This window comes from Acomys minous (genome assembly GCF_964271855.1).
Source record: "Acomys minous genome assembly, chromosome: 5".
Taxonomy (NCBI): domain Eukaryota; kingdom Metazoa; phylum Chordata; class Mammalia; order Rodentia; family Muridae; genus Acomys; species Acomys minous.
In genome coordinates this window covers 102,735,707-102,759,262 of record NC_140494.1, presented here as the reverse complement: position 1 = coordinate 102,759,262, position 23,556 = coordinate 102,735,707, and the positions used below count along the sequence as shown (strand labels likewise).

The 23,556-nt window shown below is 50.2% G+C and overlaps 1 protein-coding gene across 5 annotated transcripts in view; it reads left to right on the top strand.

Annotated features, from left to right (window-relative positions):
• Positions 1 to 23,556, top strand: part of GRIK4 (glutamate ionotropic receptor kainate type subunit 4) — a 427,994-nt gene that overhangs the window by 12,312 nt on the left and 392,126 nt on the right. Inside the window, exon 1 of one of the 5 annotated variants that reach the window (XM_084782223.1) lies at positions 17,970 to 18,230. The exons of the other annotated variants lie outside the window; for them this stretch is intronic. The gene's annotated coding sequence lies outside the window, so the exon portion shown is untranslated. Of the gene's footprint in view, positions 1 to 17,969; positions 18,231 to 23,556 lie in introns of those variants that run through there. 5 annotated transcript variants of the gene reach the window in all.

Below are 23,556 nucleotides of genomic sequence, written 5' to 3'. Positions count from 1 at the left end.
ATCTGCCATAGCTTCTTTGGGGAGCAGCTCCCCTATGTGTACAATAGGGAGTAGTTCATTTGCAGGGCAGAATTTGCTGGAAAGCATATTTGCCAATGGCGGCTGCGTATCCGAAGGCTGAGGAGGTGGCTGTTGTCTGGGTGAATAGCTGCCGAATATCTATTTCAGACATCTGTGCTTAAAATGCTTAATTCGAGAAGCTGTTTCCTGCTATGTCTGTCCCCGTGCTCCAAAAAGCTCCTCTGTTTTGCCACGACTGGCTTATAGGGCAGACCTGGCTCTGCCACATAGCGCTGAGAATGCCGCAATTCAGAGACCTAGCAAGGGTCGCAGGAAACCAAGAATGCTCTGTAGGTTCCATGATGGAGGAACATTGAAAAAGCAGAGCCCATGCTGGGAGTACAGGGGGCTGGAGAGTACCAGACTGAGGAGCTCTGGGGCAGCTACACCCTCGTATCTACAGCGGACAGCACTTTACTAGTTGGAGCATCATGGGCGCGGACAAATGTCCACTTAGATGAGATGAGGGTAGAGCTCAGTTGGCAGAGCCCTGGGTTCAGTCCTCAGCATCCTGGTCCTCAGTTACTGGGTGTGGTGGCGCCTTGCCTATAATCCTAGCTCTGGAGATGCAGAGGCAGGAGGACATCCTAGCTTACATGAGACCCTTGTCTCAAAAATCAAACTGAGAAGAGACCTGCTGCTGGGTGACTTTGAGAGAGTCATCCCAGCTCTTGGTGACTGTACTTTGCTTGTAAACTGGTGACAGTGAGAGAAATGCTCGGCGCATTTCTATGACGAAGAGATGGCGCTGTCTGCCATGATATCCTTTCAGATACCCTGGAGACAGTCCTCATGCTGCCCTCCAGCCATGGCTTTGCTTAGGGATGGGTGTTCCTTTAACACATTCCGTTGTCAGGGCTGAACCTCCGAGCTGCGGCTCCCGAGCAGTCCGTGTGCAAAAGGGAGAAAGGAAGTTCCTCCTTGCTGCTCCCTCCCTTGCGCCTGCTCAGACCTCAGTGCTCCAGGGTGAGCTTCACTCTGAGCGCATGCTCGGTTGTAGGCACTCCCTCCAGCCGGCTGCTGGGGCCATCACATTTTCCAGCAGAAAGCAAGTCAGTCAAGTCTCTATCGGAACTGAGTTCAGGTCCCTGCTATCTGGTAGTTTCGGGCCCCAGTCATTTTTGAATGTCGCCATTGACACAAAGGGTCGTGCCATTCTTCCCCTTTGGTCCCAAGTGGAGACCTCTATGCTTGGATGCTTTCAGCAAGAGTGACCTCAGCCGACCTGGAAAGCTCTTAACCGTCTCTGAATCATTGAATGAACCAAGACCTATGCTAGAGCAGTGGTCCTCAACCTTCCAGATGCTGTCACCTTGCAGTACAGTTGCTCAAGTGTTGTGAACACCAACCATAAAATTGCTTTCGTTGCTGCTTCATAACTGTAATTTTGCTCCTGCTGTGAATTGTAAATAGCTGCGTTTTCCAATGGCCTTAGGGGTCATGACCTACAGGTTGAGAACCACGGTGCTAAGACATCAATTGGAACCCCTGGGCTGTTGACGTCAGAATGAGGGGCTGCACCGGACTGTGGCCTCCTTGAATCCTTGGTTTGGTGGTCGGTGATCCTCCCTAGTCGTCCCCCCCCCCCCCCCCGTTTTCCCCCTACCCCCCTTACCCCCCGCCAGCACCTGCTCTTTCCCTCCCTCCCAAGCCCTGACTAAGCTGTGTAGGCTCTTGGGTCTGTCCCAGGCCTGCTCTGTACCGTCTGACTGCCTGAGTTCCTGGGCCTACCTTGGATCAGGGCACCACTGGCCTTTCAGCTTTAGGAGTGACTGTCCCAATAGCTGGGAGGCATTGAATCCAGGTCTCCTCCAAGGAAGAAAGGGTATTGTTTAGACATTTTGTGTAAATTAGTAATATTGTGACTGTTAATTGGATGTCCATTGATCGTCTGTCAGAGGTTAGATTTACTCTGCCCTTTCCCCTGGAGCCCCAGACACTGTGAAAAGCTTGCTGGCTTTGCCTGGCTTTCTCTTCTTCTAACTCGGACTCTAACTCTGCACTTTTGAACCTCTGTTTCATTCCACTGGCTTTGTAATTAACGGCCTTTGTTTCCCTGCTCCAGCCTTGGCCTCCCTTCAGCCACTGCCCCAAGTGGATCCCCAGGAGTCATTTCTTAAACAGAGTTTTCTGAAGTCTTAGGCACAAGGACAAAAACAGAAGTGGCCGCTGCCTTTCTTTGGGGGGATTTTAGTGTTCTGAGTGGTTTATTTTTTTTAGAAGGGTAAGGGAAGGGCAGTGGCCCAGAAGGCGTCAGGTTGTGCTGCTGGCTTTATTCATTTATCTGTTCTGTGGTTATTTAGGGGTGAGGACAGTAGGGGAACCGATTCTATGCCAGAGCGTGTGTTCAGCACTAAGGAAAAATTCCTGAATTTAACCGAGAAGTAGATGGTGCTGTGGAGCATGAAGGAGCCGATGGAAGGGATGTGGGGTCATGGAAGAGGACATTCACCTCAGCATGGGCAGCAGGACAGGCTTCCTGGATCAGGCATGGTGCCCCCAGAACTCTTAGGTGACGTTTGGCAGGAAAAGATGGAACTGCTCCAGCAGAGATACATCCTTAGTGGAGACAAGCCCGGAGTCGTGACACACTGGCCACCTGCATGGGAGGGGGTAGGGAATGCAATTTGACTAGCCGTGTTTTTCACAAAGACAGTGTGCTGCAGGCTCCACCATGTATGTTTTTTTTTTTTTTTTTGGTGTGGTCTGGTTTGTCCCTTGTCATGTGCAAGCTTTGTTGGCAGAGCTCAGTGAGCCTCCTTGGTGGAGGACTAGGGGGTATGAACTCAGGCTATCTAATTCAAGGGTGCTGGCTCCCTTATTCTTCCTTTCCACCTCATAGCTGCTGTGTGGCTCAAAGAAGTGATACGAAGTGTTGAGTCTCTGTGTGTGCCAAAGTGTGTTAGCTTCATCCCGGAAGCAGCCGCTGTTAAGGCTTTAAGAAGAGAGAGCTTGGGTGGATCTGTTGTTGTGGCAGATGGACAGGAGTCACGCAGGCTGGAGGCAGGGAGTGGCTGCAGGCTTGGGAGCCTGGTACGATCTGTGAGGGAGAGGTTAAGCCTGGGTCAGGGCACAGAAGAGAGGCCAGCCCTGAGAGTCAGGAGGGAAGCAGGCTGTGCAGGGCAGGTCCTCTCTATTAGGGGCTATGGAGAGCGGTGGGTGGAAGGCCAGCCTTAAGTGCTAATCAGATTCTTCCTGGGGGCAGCTGACACTCAGTACCTAAGTCAGGGTACCAATAGAAGGTGGTAGATTCAGTTCTGATTAAGATCGGCAGATTCTGAAGCACGTGAGGGGCAGCCGCCTGGAAGGGAATATACCCCACAGCCGTGGGAATGGAGTGAGGTTGGATGTGAGAAGAAAAAGGCTGACGACAGAGCTCTACTATGACTCACACTCAGGGTCTGGGTTCACTGGAGCCCGGAGGAGCCATGCATGGTGGGGCATACCCATAACTCCAGTATTCAGGAAGCTAAGGCTGAGGCAGGAGGATGGCAAGTTGGAGGCCAGCCTGGGCTACATGGTGAGACTGTCAGAAACCAAACAAGGTCCCAAGATACCACAAGTAGTAGCCCCAGTAGGACAGCAGGGGACTGGGGAACCCTGGGGTGGAGGGTGGCAGTGGGGTTAACCCAGAGGGCCCGACGTTGCTGTAACATCTGGTAGAGCGATTGGGGCAGCACATTCGCCTGTGAATTTGGCTACTAAGAGGCTATGGCTGTCTCTTTAAGTCACTCTTGAATACAGAGATGTGTGACTGTTGCCAGTCACCTGTGTTGAGGGTTCTATTCCTCTTCCTGGATGGAAATCACAGACAGGCTGGAAGGTGTTCTCTCTGCTTCTGTTTCCGTCATGGCTTGGTGGCAGCAATCAGTCGGTGGCAGTGGATCAGTCGGTGGCAGCAGACAGGCAGATGCAGTAGCAAGTGGTGCCGCCTAGGGTTGCAGTCCTATTCAGGTCTCTGGTATTGGGACCCCGAGTCCTCTGCAGTGGCTCTCAGCCTGGCATCACAGTCACTTGGGCCCGTGGACTTGACATGTCTTTGGCTTCCAGGATTTATGGGCTCTTTTCTCTGTACCCTCGAGGCCTTTTCTCTTTCTTGAGTTAAGTGCCCTGTCTTCCTCCCCTGTACTGCCTTGGCTGCTTTGGAATGGTTCAGCTGCCTTTTCTGGCTGCGACTGACCTAAACAAAAGGCCTTGATTGGTCCAAATCACACCCCTTCTCAGGCTACATAAGCATGGAATAGGCTGGGAGACATCAACTTGTGCCACCAACACAGCAGCTCCTATGGGGATGACTTGAGGGTGTCTGCCTCTCCCGGGACTACATTTGGGAACTTGAGTACCCAGTGCCACTCAGGACCCAATAGGCCCTTGAAGGGGCAAGAGCATCAGGCACAGGTGGGATCACACAGGCAGGGGCACCCAGCACCGGGTGGGGAGCCTCACCTTCCATCACTGCATGGATTTGAGTCTACAGCTGCCCCTCTGGGAATGCTGGGAAGGCATGGGCGGTGGGTGCTGCCAGCGGCCTCCTGCAGCTGTCTCTTCAGCTGTCAGGTGGCAGTTCCCAGTAGACTGGGCCCAGAAGTCTTGGCTGAGACTTGAAAACCTTGTGTTGTGTATTAGATGCCAGGTGAGAGCTGCTGAGACCCTTTCTGGGGCCACTGGGACTTCTTCAACTGTCAAGCTGCCACTGCTGTGTTCTTTGTCATGATGGTGGCCACTGCAGCTATGGAACTCTGAGCTTTCCACCGTGTCTGCTGCTCTGTGTTGTCAGCATAGCCCGAGCTACTGCAATTAGGCAAGGGAAAGCACTCGGGCTTTTTATTGCCCCTGATGTTGCAAACCCAAAGGAGGTCCACAGGAGAGGGTCCCTGGACCTCTGAGTGAGCTCAGCAGCTTGTTTATATAGCTGGAGAAGAAATGCTTCAGCCAATCAAAGCCATTTGTCTGGACCAATCACAGGCTTGATTCTTAGTGCCAATCACAGTCACTGAGCCTTGTGTTTGGACCAATGCTGCCTTGCCTTTTAGTCACAGTGATCGACCACCAGGATGAGCAGTCTCCCTTGGCCAAGATAGGAATGGTCATGGGGTTATCTAGAGTTCACTGAGGCTTGTGACAGCAAGAGACCTGGTGCAAACTGAAATAACCCTGGCTGGAGCTGTGTGCTCAGGAGCCAGGGCGGTCAGCTGTGGTCTATTCAAGGTGTCAATGGAGTGTTCATTACTGCTGGCCGGGGCATTAAAGGGTAATCCAGAAGGCTTTTTGACTACCAATCTTTCTTGCTCACAGACAGCCTCAGCAATGAGAGTGGGTCCAATAGCTACTGACCAGTTAGGTTGTCATAGCCCCAAACCTTTTTTTATTTATAGGAAAAGGTGAGGAGTGCTCCCAAACACTTAAATGAACTTATCATTTTAAACTGATTTTTAATAATATTTAAGACCTGCCTGGTGACCAGGGAGCCATGGCTGCCCCTGGTTTGTCTAATCGCAGCAATAAAAGAGTTGTGGGAAGGTTTGGAGAGCACTTCAGGCAGATGGGGTCGGGGTAGAGATGAGGAGTGTGCTCTCTCCACACACTGAGAAGGAGAGAGCAGTTTACAGAGCAAGGGGACACTCAGTATGGGCGAAGGGTGGGGTGAACCATCTTCTGGTTTGCCTAGGATTGGGATGCGTCCTCCTAGTCAGGACTCTTGCGCTGAGCCAGGCTGGCCCAAGGAGGAACTGAGGCCAGCCAGCCTAGAGTATGGCCTCCCTGTGTACAGAGAGCTGCAGTGCAGTAGCTAATCTGCAAGTTCTACTGACTTCTGAGGTCTCTGTGTTCTCACTACAGCCAGCCTTTAGCCGGCAACATACCTCACCAGGTGTAAAAACTGGGATGGGATTTGCCACTTGCTCTGAGCCCTGAGCCAGCTTGGACCAGCCCTGCTGGAAAGCCTGCAGTCAGAGCAGCGGGGGTGAGGTCAGGTGCTCAGGGTGGGGTCTGGAGGGTCCCCTAGGTGGAGAGCAGAGGGAGAGGGGAGTGGAGGACCAGCCTAGGCTGTGCTGGATGTAAGAGATGATGTGGCCGGATGATGGAATGACATGGCCATTCCAGGGCATCGATGGTCCCAATGACAGAAAAGGCAGAGTGGCTTTGGGGTGTGAAGGGGGCAGATATAAGGGTATAAGGGAAAGAAGCAGGCCATGGCCCACTTCCATTCTCCAAGGATTATGGCTTGGTACTGGAAGGCTAGGCATAGCCCTGTGGCCTATGCAGGAGTTGTCTTGGTTTTAGCTTTTGTAGGGCAGGGGTAATCAAAGAGCCAGGAGCAATGGTGGTACAAGCCACTGGCTGTAGACTTAAGACCTATGGGGAGGGAGGTGGAGGCTCTGCTCAGTGGAGGGAGTAGAGTGGGTGGGGCAGGATCTGAAGGAAGAGGAGGGTGGTACTAGCACCAGCACAGGGGTGGCAGGAAAGGTATGAGTCAGCTCTGGGAGGGGAGGGCCAGGCTGGGTCAGGGGTCAGGGCCCGGAAAGCTAAGATGAGGCCTTTCCCCGTTTCACTGCAGGCTCCTGTGCTGCCTGGTAGAGTGAGGCCTTGCTTCTTCGTGCAGTGTTCTGCCTATGTCCCTGGCCCTCTCTTGGGTTTGGCCTTTTTTGTTCCTTCCCAGGGCACATACCACCTCCTGATGCATTGTGGGTCTACTTACTTGTTGCCTATTCTGTCTCCCCCCCCCCCCCATGGAGCACAGGCTTTCTGTGTTGAATGCTGTGTCCCTGGTATCTAGACTGGTGCCCAGCACACGGTAGGCATCAGATTTTAATGAGTAGACGATGAAGTGAAAGCCCCTGCGTACTTTATTCTTGGTACTTTATGCCAGTTTCCTGGCCTCTCCATCCTTACTCCAGAAACTTCTACTGTTGACAAAGCTGATTCTAACAACATAGTGCAAACAACTTGCTATAGGACCAGAAGGGAGGGAGAAAAGCATTCTCCTTGACATAGGAGTGGCCATGCTTCACAGAAAGGGTGACGTTACCTGGGTTTTGAAGTATGAGTAGAAGTTTTCTGTATGGACAAAAAGAGAAAAACAAAAACAAACAAACAAACAAACAAAAACAACAACAACAGAAAAAACCCCAGCCAAGCGAATATCATGAACAGAGCGGTTCGGTGATGCAAAAGAATCTGGAATGTTCAGAAGACAATGAGAAGGGCAGGGATGTGAAGAAAGTATAGCATGTGCTGGAGCATTAGAGGGGGTGGGGTAGAGAGCTTGGGGTGTGGTCCTGCTGCTGTGGGTAGGCACACTGGTGATGACTTGTGGTGGCTGAGCGTGTTGCCTCTGTTGCAAATCGGGAAGAATGGCAATCCCTACCACATAGGACTCTAGTGAGGATTAAATAGGTTAAATATATGAAGCACTTACACCAGAGCAAAGCAGGAGACATAAACTCTATTATTATTACGATGCCCGATGAACTCTTTATACCTCTGTGCAACTTGCACATTTGCACAGCCACATGCATCCCTGCCTGGCTTCCACAGCAGAGCAGAGGAGAGGCAGGCCCCTGCCTTCCATCCGTGGGCACCGTTTGGACTGAGTGTATTCAGATACCGTGGCACGCTTGGCTGGCCCCTCCTGGCTGCAGATCTGTGTTCAGAACACAATGGGCCAAAACCAGACCCACAGACCGAGGCCAGGACAAACAAAGGTAACTATGCAGGCATCCCCCCGGGCAGCGGTGGGCTATAAATGCAATTCCACAAGCATTGTGTATATTATTGAGAAGCCGTGGGGAGGGCGAGACGTGCCAGAGAGCTGAAGGCAGGCAGATGTTTTTGTAACGAGGAAAAAGGTAGATTAAAAAAATACTCTAAAGCAGTGAGTGTGAGGCCATGCCCCCTGCCCTTCCCACTCCCACCCCTACCCTCTATCCCCCCCACCTCCCAACCCCCCACCCCCGACACCTCACAAGGTAATTGGAAGCAGCTGGGTCTGGAGCGCTGGAGAAACAACACAGAGCGCAGTAGGGCAGACAGCAGTTCACGGAGGTCAGTTTGGGTCAGCTCGCTGACTACTCCGACTCGCTGAAGCTTACTCTAAGTATCTTCAAACTGGGCATCTCGATTTTAGAGAGCCACGAGTCACGAGCCACCTGTGAGGAAAAGATGAAGAGCTATGACCGCCCTGAGGTGGAACTTGCCTGCACTTCCACTCAGCCATTTGCGTCTGCACGTGGCAGATGCTGACCAGATTCTTCGTAGGTCGTGGGCACCACAGGGAGTCATCCTTGGGCCTGCTGTGCTTGACATGTTTACTGATGTCTTGGATGAGCTGACTGTCCACTTCACATATGATGTCAGGCTGGCAAGACTGCAGGATGACATCATCAATATGTAGAGAAGACGGGCAGAACAACCCCCCCCCACCCCCGCCACACAAGATGGGGTTAGTCTCCAGTGTGTAGAAAGCCTTGTATCTGAGTTTCAAAATTCACCTGTAAAGGGCCACTGGAGATGGCTTGCCATGCAATCGTGAGGTGGTGTGCACTTGTACCCCAGCGCCAAAAAGAGGAAGATAGGTAGGTACCTGGGACCCCCTGGCCAGCCAGTGTAGTCGAACTGGCAAGCTCCAGTAAAGATGGAAAGTGATTGAGGAAGACAGCTGATGTTAACCATTGGCAGGTACATGCACACACACACATGCACACACACATCCACACCAGTTGCATAAGCCCAGGATGGGAGGCCCTCACTCAGCTTCACTCAGACAGATGACTTGGAGGTGAGTGTTTGCTGAAGGAGACACAAGGATTCATGGCACTGCACTTTGAGTAGCTTGTGGGATCAGGGGCCCACACTGAGACTTGTGTCAAACACACAGTTCTTGCAGGACAGCAATGGCAAGGTGGTAGGGGAGACTAGGGGCCCTTCCCTGCAGGAAATGGGCCTTAGAGAAGAGATCCATAGGTCGGAGGGCTGGGTTGCAGCAGCAGACTGTCTCCTGCTTCTGCCCCATCCTTGCGTATGCAGGGCCCCTCTTCTCTCCCCATTAGCCTTGTCTGGCTTGGTTCCCAAGTGAACAGTGTGTGAGAGCAAGGGAAGCAGGGGAGCGTGTGGGTGATGGGTGGGCAAGCAGGGCTAGAGTTGCTTCAGTGCTATGTAGCTATCCTGGAGGGTTGGGAGGCTGGGGAGGTCCAGCGCTTCTTCTCAGGTGTGAGGGGAGGGGAGGTGGGGTTGTCTGGAGGTCTCTCTGGGAAGCGCTGCCTAGGGGAGCCCTACCCAGCAGTCATTCACCACACATACACTCCCTGGAAGCTCTCCCCAGGCCACCCACATTGTGGTTTTCCCCTCTCTAGTCACTCTGCCCTGTCTCTATTAGCTCGCTCACCCATGTGCATTATAGACGGGCATTTTTTTGAAGTGTGTGCCTCCTTTCCTGGCATACCAGGGAGCTCGGGGGAGCTGCTCTCAGCCTCAGTCTTGGCTTCGTACCACACACAGAGTAGATGCTCAATAATGAATGAGTGCATCTGTCGTAGGATAAATACACACGCTTCCGTGTTTTCTGGAACACACACTCACTTGTTCTTAAAACCACAAAGCAAGATAGCTTCAGGTGAGTTTTCCCTGTCTGGGTGGCAGACCCAGGGTGGAAAGCAGAGGTGTGTACCCAGGAACTCACCTGGGAGAACCAGCATGAGAACCAGTAAGCCAGTGTGGGTTTTGGTGCCACAAACAGACCACCATATTGAACACAAAAGCCCTTCTACAGAGTCACGACCAGGCTGTTCATAAGAAGCAAAAAGCTGCCTCTCCCAGATGGGGAGGCCCATTCTTTTACCCCATGGCAGTGAGAGAGGGTGGATCTCTGGGCAGAGTGCTTTCTGACATAGAGTAGTTGCTAAGGAGGGTGCATGCTTGAAGACGTTGAAAATGTCCAAGTGTGATGCCCACTTTTTTTTCCAGGTGATGTTTAATATCCTTCCTGCCTGTAACTTCTTTGGAGAAGCCCAGTGCACGCTCCCATGTCCTCAGGACTTTAGCATTCTAGACAGATATCCCTTTTCTTTTTCCGAGAGTTTGAATCAGTTTTCATGTTAGTAATGAAATTGTGCGTATTGTGTTAGCCGTCATCATTGGCTTCCTTGTGCCTTCAGGCTGCCTGGGCAGGCTGCTTCTGGCCCGGTCTCAGCCTCAGATACAGAGACCAGCCAGGCACTTAGATTTGCTGCTTGTTGGAGACTTTGGAGGAGGCAGTCCTTTCTTCTGGTTGACTCTGCATCTGTTTTAGAGAGAGGGCATGTCAGGAGAAAAAAAATGTCAGGTTTCTCTACCAGCCAAGTTAGTGTTTAAACCTGAAAGCATCTTTAAGCCCGAAAATCCCAAATCCCCAGCACTTCAAAATCTAGGACTGTTTGAATGCTGACACAACACCACAGGGTGAAAAAGTCTATGCTGGATTGTTGGTGAGTTGCAGCCAAACACACAAGATTATTAAAAATAATGTATAAAATCCCCTGCCTGTGGGCTGTGTGTAGAAGCTATATATATGAACCATAACTAAATTTCACGTGTTGACTTGGGTCATCTCCTTCAAATATCTCATTATGACAGTGCAAATAATACAAAATCTGGAGAGATCCAAAATCAGCCTAGCATTTCAGGGACATGTTCTTTGGGCCTGTGCATCAACAAGAAAGGCTACCGGATGGTTCCATCATGGCCTCCTGCAGGGCTGCAGACAGACCCCTTCCTGGATACAGGGGTAGGGTGGGCCCTCCCGGTGGGCCCTCCCTCCCCTCCCTCCCTCCCCTCCCTCCCCTCCCTCCCTCCCCTCCCTAAGGAAGCGTAGGAGCGAAGGCTAGCGTCAGTCCTTCCTGGGTCAGGGTTTCACTCCTTCACCACTACACTGGACAATTTGGTGCAAGGTGGGAAAGGAGGCCCTGACACCTGCCCCAGAAGCTCCTTGAGTGAACCCTAGACCATTTTCTTTCCAAAGCAGGCGAGGGACATTTGTTAGGGAGACCCTGGAAGGCAGCCATGAAGGTTATGGAGGTAGCACGTGGAATCGTACTGTGTGTGGGAGTTCCTCACAAGCTGACGCGCTGTGGAGCTCCTGTGGGCCCACCAGCCTATTTGGACCCCCTTCATCTTGAAACCACCTCGGGGTAAGAAGCGTGTCAAAATCTGGGATGTTCTGAAGGCAAGCCACAGGCAGCTTCCATTGTCAAGGTTATGAACCCTCACCTTTCCGGCTACTTAATAACAGGTCCCAGAAAGAGGAGCCGTTGCTGTGTGGTCTCATTTCGTGTTTGTAGCAACATTGTTTACTCGTCCCTCTTTGCAGATGGACTCCTAGTCCCGTGCTCTTCCCAGGAAGTCGGACTGCCCTGTGTGGCCATCTGTTGCAAAGGAAACTGGCCAGGGAGTTAATTAGAAGCATTTTAGGTTCAACAAGTCTTATTTGATCTGCAGCTTAATTTGAGCTGCTACCAGGGAAGTTATCATTACCGACGTATTTAACCTGATTAAATAGTTAACGCCATGTCAGTGTCTGTCGGCTGCCCGGGGTTACCTGCAGGGGCTGGATGGTGGATTTCTCTACAGGACTCCTGGAGGAGAGTGAGGAGATCAGCTAAGGGGAGCCAGCCACTCTAACTGCTTGGCCCCTTGAGTCCTCCTCAGGGGTGTTTGGGAGATAGTTGAGTTATTGTGGTTCAAGGGCTCAGGCTTTGTCACAAGTAGAGGAGTTACCCGGCAATAGGGGATGAAGTGGAGGATGGAGGGGACAAGACTGACAAGAAGATACCCCATGGCGTTACCTCTGGGTCTACAGGAGAGTGCCAGGCCTCCCGCACAGTGAGGGTTCCACAACCCTGGCAAGATGCTGAGGAAGGGCAGGGCAAGGGATTGAGAGGGGGGCATCTCAAGTGCCTAGCAGAGGGAAGGGGTGGCATTCCAGCCCCGCCCCTAGACCCCTTGATGCTCAAGAGAAGTCAGACCCCAGGTTAGTGATGGCCGGCAAAGCGGGAAGCCTGCACTCTCCATAGGACTGTGGATATTTGCATTATGGGTCCAAGTTCAACGGCTTTCTTCAAATTCTCCAAGAGGTCTGTGGTTTTGAAGAGTATGCAGGATCTGTTGTTTGCCTGCCGCCTGAGCCCCTCTCTGTAGCCTGCCGTACTCCCTCCCTCTCCACCGGCACCCACAGGACTGATTAGCCACACCCTTGGGATCCTTCACACTGTGTGTGATGCTGTGGGTCCCATTTCAGTGGCTGCTCTCCTGCCTTCACCTCCTCACCTTGTAGACTTCCTCCCTCTTTACACCAGCATTAAGCCTTGTAACATGCGTTGACCATAGAGTGTTGATATTTTGCCCCTGTGTCTATTGTTAGTGCTAGTGCAAGAGCTAGTGCTTCTTGAAGGTGGGCTGAAGAAAGCCTTTGGGGCATTTGTTAAATTGACTTGAATAAAACATTTCCCCCAGGGGAGCCACAGCGTGTAGGTACCTAGAGAAGGGCTGCTTAGTTGCACACTATCTGGGAAGGATATCCTGTGTTCAGAGAGCTGAAGAATTGATGTTGTCCTAAGCTTCACAGGCGGCCCCAGAGGACTTCAGGGGTCAATGTAATCCTGAGCAGCAAGACAAAGCTGGGGTGTCATCCTTCCTCATCCTAAATTATATTATGAAGCTGTAATAATAAAAGCAGGATGTCACTGACACGAAAAGCAGACACGTAAATGAATGGAACAAAACAGAATCTAGAGATTAGAAAAGAAAACTACACATACCATTAATGGTAACAGGTGCTGAGGATGTCCAGTGGGGAAAAGACAATCTCTTCAGTAAATAAATGCTGTTGGAAAAATGTGGACCAATACTTTTAATCTCAGCACTGTGTAGGTACAGGTCAGCCTGGGCTACATAGAGAGTCCAGGGATACAGAGTGAGACCCTCTTTCAAAAACCCGAGTGTTAGGGATGTAGCTTGGTGGTACAGTGCTTGGCCTTTGCCACACAGGCCCCAGATTGGACCCCAGGAACCAGAAGGTAAAACAAAATGCGTGCAAAAAATGAAACATGTTTATATATACCACACACAAAACCAGCTGGAAATGGATTGAAGACTTCAGCAAAAAGCCACAAGACCACAACATTTCTATAAGAAAATGCGAAAGTGTGCCAGGCGGTGGAGTCGGGAGGCAGAGGCAGGCAGATCGCTGTGAGTTCGAGGCCGGCCTGGTCTACAAAGTTAGTCCAGGACAGCCAAGGCTACACAGAGAAACCCTGTCTTGAAAAAAACAAAACAAACAAAACAAAACAAAAAGAAAGAAAGAAAAAAAGAAAATGCGAAAGAAAAGAAAAGCTCCTGGACATCGGACCTGGCAATGGTTTTGGGAATACGCTGTCAAAAGCTTGGACAACAGAGCAGAAGTGAACAAGGGAGACAATCCAACCAGGGAGACAGTCCAACCAGGTGGGCGAGGATGCATGTGTGGGGTGGGAAGGAGCTGGCGGAATGGGAGACAATATGAAAAAGCCTCAATCCACAATACATACGGGACTCCCACAGTGCCATAGCACAAACCAAATAACCAGACGGGGAGTAGGCAGTAGGGCTGAGGAGGCAGCTGTCCAGCAAAGACACACAAATGGCTCACTGGTGTGTTAAAGATGCTCATAGGCATTGATTAATTAATCCTCAGGAAACTCAAGTAAACCCACGGCGCGATACCATTTCCTACCAGTCAGCATGACGGAACAGAAAAGATGAAAGATGACAGGTGTCAGCAAGAATGGGACCTCTGTACACTGAAGGTGGAGATGTACATTGGTGCAGCCATGGTGGGAAGCTGTATTCTGTTCAACAAACAGTTAACATGGAAGACCATATGACCCAGCATTTACAGAAAGAAAATGCAATGCGGATATTGAAATATTTGCACTCACCTGTTCACTGCAGCATTGTTTATGGTGGCTAAGATATTGATTATTAGCGGATGAATGGAATAAAAAAGAATGTCACATATACATGCAATGGAGTACTATATAGCCTTAAAGAAGAACATCCTGAATTTGTGATGACACGGACGAATTTGGAGGACAATATGCTAAGTAAAACATGCAAAGAAAAACAATTATTTTGTGGTGTGGGGTCTGAAATAGTCAGCTCCCAAAAGCAGAGGGCGGAATAGTGGGTGGTCTGGGTCGGGGAGGAGGACGGGGGCAAGTGTTGGCTAAGGGGTCCAAAGTTTCAGCTATGAGTGTTCTCTGTAGCTACTACGCTTCCTGGTGCCTGTAGCTTACACTACTGGTATCAGGTAGGGTTCTCTAGAGGAAGAAACCCCAAAGAATGTAACATCAGCACACTGAAGAGGCAGAGAGCATAGTAGCTACTCGGCCCACAAAGCTGGATGCTTCAGCAGCCCCTGTCTGGTGCCAAAGACCTGGAGTTCACAGAAGTCACTTGCATTGACTCCAGTTGGAAGGCTGAAGAAGCTGCAGTGGATGACAGCAACCGTGGCAGATGCACTTGCTCTGGAAGGAGGAAAGGCAGGCAGGCAAACTCTGCTTTTTTTCTGAAGACATATTGGAAGGTCTTCCCCACTGGAGTTAAACCCCTTGGAATGCCCTCATAGACAAGGTCAGAGGTGTGTCTCTTAGCTGATTCTAAATCCCAGCGAATCCATGATCAAGACCGACCACCCTTAGAAATGTAAAGAAAGTAGACCTTACATTGTGTGCTTACCCCTTAAGTAATGATTAGGGGAGGCATGCGAATCACAAAACGCATCACTTCATTCAGCTGTATGAACTAAATAAACCTATTGTTTTGAGACAAGGTCTTAGCATGTGCAGCCCAGAATAGCTTTGAGTTGGCAGTTCTTCTATCTCAGTTTTTGAGTTCTAGGATTGCAGGCATAAACAAAATATATGAAGCTTTTTGTTTGTTTTGCTTTTTGAGACAGGGTTTCTCTGTGTAGCCTTAACTGTCCTGGACCCGCTTTTTAGACCAGGCTGGCCCCAAACTCACAGAGATCAGCCTGCCTCTGCCTCCCTAGTGCTGGGATTCCAGATGTGTGCCACCAAGCCTGGCTATGTGAAACAGTTATTTTATATGACAATCAAACCTTGATACCGTGGTTAGAAACACTCAGTTTAAACTCGGGGATCACAGCACAGCAGTGACTAGGAGATTTACCTTTTCATTTCTCCTCCCACTTCGGGGGTATTTCTGTGGGGTTGGAGCAGGCTAAGCTCACCTTACAAGCAAGAAAGATGCTCATGGGGCATAAAGGCTTTGGTCCTGTCATGGGAGTGAGTGACCAGGTCTGGAGACAGAAGGCGCCACAGAGATATCCACCAAAGTAGTTCCATTTTGGCAAGGGACTTTTCAGAGAAGACTGGGGAGCTGTGTCAGAGAGGGACAAAGATCTGTGAACATCGTCAGGGGCATTGCCTCAGCCCCTGATGATTCTTATTCTGTCTGGTTGGGGAATGGAGAAACTGAGGCAGACAGGCTGTGCATATGGCTCCAGGTGCCACAATTATTTCATCGTCCCAGCACACATTTCTCTGTGGCCTCAAGTTTTCCCAGAGCCTGAGAGATGTAAGCAAGCCTGCGACGGTACAGAGTTGAGGCTGGCCGCTGGACCAGGTGCATTCCGTTCTGAGCGGGGTAGGTGGTGGGTGGGGGGTGTCTAGCTTCTGTGCCCTGTCTGTTTTGTTTTTTAAACAGTATCTCATGCGCCCTAAGTTGGTCTTAACTCTGTGTGGCAGAGGATAACCCTGAACTTCTGGTCCTCTTACTTCTACCTCCTGAGTTTTGAGATTGCAGCAGTGTGCCACAGCACCTGGCTCTGGGGGATGAAGCAGCGTGCTAGGCCAGCACTGTACCAACGTAGCTGCTGCGCCCCATCTGTGCGCCTTCCAAGAAGACTTTGTAGTAGAACCAGAGTGAAGGGCTGCTCACTCTACACCACCTGCCTCTAGGCTCCTGGAGTTTCTTTGGTTTAAAGCTACATTAAGTTGACTTATTGAAGGTTCTTTTCTTTGTTCTTTCTTTTTGTTTTTTTGTTTTCTGGTTTTTTTTTTTTTTTTTTTTTTTGAGACCATCCATAGTTTTTAGTTTTCGGACTTATTTGTTTATTTTATTTGACACGCACATGTGTGTTCCAGAGTGTATGCACGCATACCATGTGTGTGAAGGTGGTATCAGATGACAAAAGAGAGTGTTGGTTCCATGGCAACCATGGTGGTGACTTGCTGTATGGGTGCTGGGAACTGAACACCGGCCTTCTGCTAGAGTACCAGGGGCTCTTAATCACAGAATCATCTCTCTAGCCAGGATTTTTTTGATTTGTAAATTTTCACATATGCATAAATGTGGTATTGGGGATGAGACGTAAGCTTGAATATGAAACTCATGTTACATATACAACTTAGAGGCCGAAAAGAATTTTATACTAGGGTTTCCCTGTGTAGCTCTGGCTGTCCCGTACTCACTTTGGAGACCAGGCTGACCTCGAACTAAGAGATCCGCCTGCCTCTGCCTCTCAAGTGTTAAGATAAAAGGCGTGCACCACCACTGCCTGGCATTCATACCATATTTTAATACCTCTGTGTTTTACTGTTATCTGTCATGTGATCAGGTGTGAAATTCCTTTTCACTGGTGTCAGCATACTGATGCTCAACTGTTTTTTGGATTTTGGAGCATTTCAGGTGTTTGGATTAGACATGCTAAGCAGAATAAGCTCTTTTCATGCATATGCAAAACGGAGACGTTGCATGAATTGCTGAAGAGCATACAGGATGAGGTTTTAAGGACTCCTGCGCCCAGGCGGTTTGCCTCCCTGTGTGTGGATTCTGATAGGCAGGACTTGAGGCTGTTCCCCTGAGGGCTTACCTACTGGGGACTACAGGAATCTTAGCTGTCATCGTGAGCTAGGGCCCTCGTCTTTCAGTATCTCCTGGGTCACAACTGCCCCTGAAAGGCCTTGAACTGAGAGACTCACAGCAGGAGTCCAGGGGCTTCCTCAGTGTGATGGAAGGCGGTGTCTCCTCAGGTGTTCCTGATGCCAATGATCAGAATTTCTTGGTCTTTGTTGTTTGGCCCCCAGGCATGGTGGCTCTGCTTCCTAGCAAGGGCCCTTTGGGGCTGCTTCGTATAGGGGACCCCATGTGTAGGGGAACTGGGACACCTATGGGGTCTTGTAGTTTTGTTGGCCTTGGTTTGGCTTGGATGGTCTCAATCCCAGCCCTATTTGTAGCTCTCAGCACGTAGGGAAGGCGGCCACAGAAGTAAGGGGAGTATTGCTCAGTTTGGATGATTGTCTCTGGAGGGGACATACTTGCCTGTACCTGTCAGGCTGGGGACACAGAGCTTCTGAGTCTACATTCCTGCCTGATGGAGACCCACCCAGTAGCTCTGTTAGAATGTTCTGAGTCACAGATTTCCTTGTTCACTGCCTCCCAGTGTCACCTCCCCACCATGTAGCTACTAGGATCAAGGAGGGAACAGGCGGCGATGGAAGTGCAGGCTTCTGGGGACTCTGCTGGAAATGGACACTCCAGAAGTGCCAATGTTGTCAGAGGAACCAAATATGCTTTGATCCCTCCAATCCTACCCACTTCTGAGAAGTGAGACTTTGGGTTGTGTTGGGTTAGGTGCTGCTAACTACTCAGCTCAACCTCTCACACACAGGGCCCTGGTACCCTGCCCTGACACTCAGCATTCTGGACTCTGGCAAAATTCCCTTCATATGCTTGTCTGTACATGCCTCAGTCCCTTTGCACTGGTTGTCCCATCCGCCTGAGTCACTTACCCTCTCGTCTCCACCAATCTCAGGACCCAGTTCCATGCCTGTCTTCTTATTTAAGTGAAGGAGAGATAAACCTGTTTTTTACGATCCCAAGTGTAGGATCAGAACGGTCTCGTGAGAGAACAGGTGAGGTTAATCCACTAGAAGACCGACCACCTCGTGCAGGAGCTTGATTGTTGTCAGCTGAAAAGATCCCGTGAACAGACTCTGGGAGGAGATATATAAATGAGCCGAAAACTGGAGGCGGGGCCTTTGGAGACGTGGGATAGTTTTGGCTCCACTTCGAGATGCTCCTAGAGAGAACTGCTTCAGGGCTCCAGGGAAGACTTCGGGGCTCTGGCTCCTGCTGAGGTAACGGGTTCTGGTTACTCCAGGTTCCAGCAGAAGAAATCCTGCTGATTATGCCAGGAGAATCGTTCCTTGGAACTGATATCCTTACGGTTTTGTTATATGTGCTCTTTAATCCTCTTTTCCTATTGTTTTGGTTAGTCGGGTTATAAGTGATGTATGCTCAGTTAATAAGTTTGTAATAAAATATGTTGGTTAAGAAAATTGAGCCTACCATTAAGGCCCGTTTAGAAGATGCTTCTCTGCGAGAGCCCCAACACACTGCTCTCTGTCTCCAGAATGTCCCAGCCTGCCACTCGTGGTCCTTAGCATCTTCCTGGCCAGACTGTGTATCCCCAAGTGCATAGACCTCTCTCTAGGTGCCTTTTTGTATGTCTAGCTTCTGGCTCTGCAACAAGGGGGCTGTTTGGGTGAGGATGGACAGATGGACAAACAACATGGAGGTATGCGGTAGAACTTGGTCAGCATATATGTTTAGGGAAGCGATCAGGAGAGAGAATAGAGTCCTTTCTGGGATGCTGGAGCAGGTGGGCCAGGCAGGGGGCTTCTGCAATCTTCTTGTTGATAGCCATTCAGAAATGGCTTTTGTCTCAACAAAAACTTGTTCTTTTCCACCGCAACATCTGACATGGGAAATCAGGGGGAAAACTTTAATAGTGAGAGACCAGAAATTACAGGAGCTCCTCATTATTATTATTTTAATTAAATGACAGCAACCGCCTGGCGTTTGGTAAACCCATCCCCCCTCCCCTTGGGTCTATTAATGTGCTGAAATCTGGTTTTAATGTCCTGAATTTATGTTTCGTATCTGTTACTGAAACTGCTTGGTGGAAAGGACCTTGTTAGGGCTTTAAGAAACTTCTCATTAGTGGGATAAATGCATTTCCTCCCCTCCCCTCCCCGCCCCCACCCCCACTGCTGAGCAACAGCCAGGGTGGGTGGGCTCTGGCTGGGTGAAGCTGTGCACATAGGAGCTAGGGAAAGTCAAGCTTGCGGGGGGGGGGGGGGTGTGTGTGTGTGTGTCAAGGTTCATGGTCACGTGGGACAGGTTTTGAGAGGTAACTCAGCCTGAATCACAGAGCAGGCCTTCTGGACACTGAGGCCCCAGCTGCCTCTCTGAGCTTTCACAGTATGAAAGCACTCACAGTGCCATGCTGTCGGGACTTGCTAGGGTAGGAGAGGAGGGGGAGGGGGACGGGGACAGCGTGCATATGCCCTGAAGGGCTTTCATTTGTAGTTGGGGGAGGGGGAGAAGGATTCGGGGGGGGGGGAGGGGGGGAGCGTGTGAGCAGAGCATGCATCGGTAAGTAGATTTTCCTAGGTGGGGACACAGGCAGAAGGTGAAACCAGGAGAGGTGGTGTCATAGAGAGGTGGCTACTGGAGATGGGTGGCTGCCCTGTTGAATGCTTCCAAGAAATCCTGAGAGGGACATTGTGTAATTAGAGCTCCCTGGAGAGCCAGGAAAAAGCACTGTCTGGGAGCTGATGGGGAGAGACTGAAGGGATGGGAGAGGGGAAGAAAGGAAGTCGCAAGAGTGAAGGAGTCAGGAGGGAGAAGGGTTAGACCCTGGGTGAACCTGACCCGCCCGGAGAACGAGAAACTGGCTAATTTTCTAAGAGGCTGTAGGAGAAGGAAGGCCTGACCCACGCTGCTCCGAGGTTATATCCTGAACCAGTAAATAGCGCATGGCTTCCCCAGAGGCTGGAGCTTGCGTGAGGAGCGTGTGAGCCTGGAGAGGGAGGAAGTTAAAAGGGGTCAGTCAGGGAAACAGGATGGGAGCAAGGGAGTGAGCTGCTGCTGAGCCTAGCTCAGGCTCAATAACTGTAATTGCCTGCCTCGTGAGACTTCCCGCTGCCTAGGATGGTGGACAGTGTGCTCTAAATGCGGACTGAGTGCAGGAGGGGCGGGGGCGGGGCCTAAAGGTCCAGGCCTCAGTGTCAGTGTCAAGCTTCAAAGCACAAACAGGTGGGGCAGCCACGGCTAGGAAGGATGCTTCCCTTTTCTAAAATGGCAAAGGCTACACACACACACACACACACACACACACACACACACACACACACACACACACACAGAAACAGAGAGAGACAAAGAGAAAATCTAGAATGCCCTTCTGCTGTAGGCACTCATAAAGCTGTAAGAATGTAGAAAGAAGGAGGTGAGTATAAATATATATGTTTAGGAAAACTTAGGTCACAGCCAAATGGGCCCCGCAGAAATGCCATCCGATAAGTTTGTGAGTGCAGGGTAGCACTGGCAGAGCCTGTTTATATTCTGAACCAGCCCTGGATGGTTGGTGGTGGCAGTGGATTGTTCTTTACACCTTTTCCCAGCGTTAGAATTCTGTCATCCTCCCAGTCCATTCTCTGTGGCAAGCGACAGTGTCTCCTAACCTTGCAGCCTCTGCATGGGCTCCAACCTCCCGCTCTGGGTTTCTGCGCACACTCAGCAGTGGGCCAGTGGGCCAGTTTGGCCTCCTCGTCTAGTCTCAGGCATTGTTAGCGAGCCCTTATGAGCCTCTCTTCAAACAAGGAGTGCCTGTTCAGCTTGGGGGCTGTGGTAAGCATGCTCACTTTCTGACAGTGTTGGAGGAGGTGAGGAGGTGACAATATGACAGGGTCAACATCCCAGGAGACAACTCTCAGGCTGGAGATAGTGGGCGAGACTTGGGGAGGCTCTCAGAAGCCAGAGGCGCAGTTCTCACGGCCTGCCTGTATGTTGGCTGTGCTGTCCGCCTGTTTGTTCCACGATCTCAGGCTTACCTCCTGCAGATGGGGACACAGGACCCCAGAAGGCCTGGCTTTCCGCTGGCGGAGTGCCAAGACAAAACTCCAGCAAGTGGCTTCTGGTTTATGTGTTAGGTGTGGGAGCTCTCATTATTGCTCGGTGACCCAAGCTACAGTGAAGCCAGATGAAAAGTGAAAAGAAAAAAAAAAAAAACCAAAACAAAACAAAAAACAAAACACCAAGTGCTGACACAGCGGGACACGGGGCCTACTGTTTGCTTCTTCATGTCTGCTCTGCACTGAGCTTGCCCAGAAAGTTTCCTAGCCTGTTCTGGGTTCGCTGAGCCTATCCTCTGCTTCTGTATCTTCCAGTAAATTCCACGCTGGGCTGAAGCTGCTGCCAGATGTACACAGCTTGTAGCCTGTCCACTCCGGCCCACCTGCCTTTCCTGACACATCACTTATGGGCACTTTTGTATTCCTCTCACAGAGCTGAGAAGCCTTCAAGGCCGAGGAAGCAAGATGGAAGGATTGAGCTGGAAGGTGCCCTTTGCTCCCTGACCTCTGGGAAGCGGTGTGTGACACACAGTGTGCAGGTTGCTTTTATCTGCTGGGCGAGGCTTTGGGATGCTTCCCACTGCCGTATATAGTGATGCCACTGCTCCCGGGTAATCAGGCCACGCTGGGCTATTTGTCTTGGAGACAATAAAAAATTGCTTTGCCACAGACTTGACTTAGGCAACAGTGGTGTTTACTTGTCACTTTTCTTACCATGTACAAGTCATATTTCTGTTCGTTTTTAGGTGCAGTCTTGGCTATTTGAGAGCAGTTCTCGTGGATGAACATCTTCAGATCTTGCTGGGTTTTTACACTAGCACAGACTGTTTCACTTGAAGCTAGTGGCCAGATAGTTAGAAGGGGCAAGGTGGTCCAGGCTGCTGCATAATGCAAATGATAAACTTACTTAAAATAATCTTTCTTTCTTTCTTTCTTTCTTTCTTTCTTTCTTTCTTTCTTTCTTTCTCCTCTCTTCCTCCTCTTCTTTCTTCTTCTCCTCCACTCTCTCTTTTTTTTCTATTAAGACAGGGCCTCATTATATAGTTCTGGCTGGCCTGGAACTCACTATGTAGATCAGGCAGGCCTGGAACTCACAGAGATCTGCCTGCCTGTGCCTCCTGATTGCTGGGATTAAATGATCATGCTATTACATTTGTCCTGATTTATTTTATTTTATTTTATTTTATTTTATTTTATTTGTGACTTGATTGTTTGGTACTTGAGCATTAATTTAAAAAGCATATTAATGTTTTTAAAATTTTTTCAACCATGTTTATGAGTTTGTGCATGTGAATGCAGTGCTCCCAGAGGCATGAAGAGAGAGCTGAAGCTACAGGCATGTTTGGAGCCTCCAGAAAGGGATGCTGGGAAGCAACTCCGGTCCACAGGCGCCCACTTTTAACCACTGAGCCGTTTCTCTAGTGCCTTGAGCATGGGTTTCGTAGATGACCATCTCGTGGCATTTGGACACACTTGGAACTAAGGAGAGGGTGGGTATGCCTAGAAACCTCCTTACCACCAGAGATTCAAACTAATGACTCAGACAGGGGTATTTATGTCCCAGTTCACAATGCCTTTCTGTGTCTCCCACTCATGTTCCATTCCCCAACAACCCTGTTTGTTCTACTTTTAAAATATACCCGTACTCTAGTTACTGTTCCCCATCCATTGGCTTCCTCTCCAGTCCAAGCCATTGCATTCTCTCTGCTTCCCTCTGCCTGTCACGTGACAGCTAGCTTGAACTCAGAATGCAAGGCATACCGAGCCCTTTTTATGAGGGCATCACCAAGTACATGCAAAGAATCAGGCTCTTTCACCTCAGCCAATTCCATGTACCCCCCACCAACTCCACAGAGAGTCTGGCCTCTTGGCCATAGAGGCTTGCTTGGTCAGCTTGGTTATTCTTTGTCCCACCCTAATCTCTCTAGGTCTTTAGGTTCCTTGACACCCAATGGGTGTCATCTAATTTGGGAATGGACATTCCCTTACCCTTTGCGTTAGCACTGGCCTTTGGCAAGATTTGCCATCTGGTGCAGTAATAACACGAACATTACAGGAGTAACCAACCGCTTTCTGACTTGATTCAAAGCCTGGTTCACAAGATGGGACTCATATCTGGTACTATTCACTGGGTCAAAAAAACATGTGCCTGCCAGGTCCTGGGCCTAGGGCAGAATCTAATACTATTATTCTGCTAAGTGGACACGGCAATAACTGGCCCCTAAGTCCTTACTTTCATCCCCATAGATTAGTGACTCTCCCACAAGTGAAGCTTCCTTTTATAGTAGATGGTAGCTAATGCAGAGAGCAAGGATGCTCACTTTTAAATGGAACATCTACTTCACACCTATCCCCCCGCCCGCCCACTTTTACCCCAAGGCTTAGGGATCATTGGAGAAGAGGGAGTGGAAAGATTTTAAGAGTGAGAATATCTATATTCAAAAGAGTATTTGAGGCCGGTGTGGTGGCACACTCAGGAGCCAGGGGCAGGCAGATCTCTGTGAGTTCGAGGCCAACCTGGTCTACAAAGCAAGTCCAGGACAGT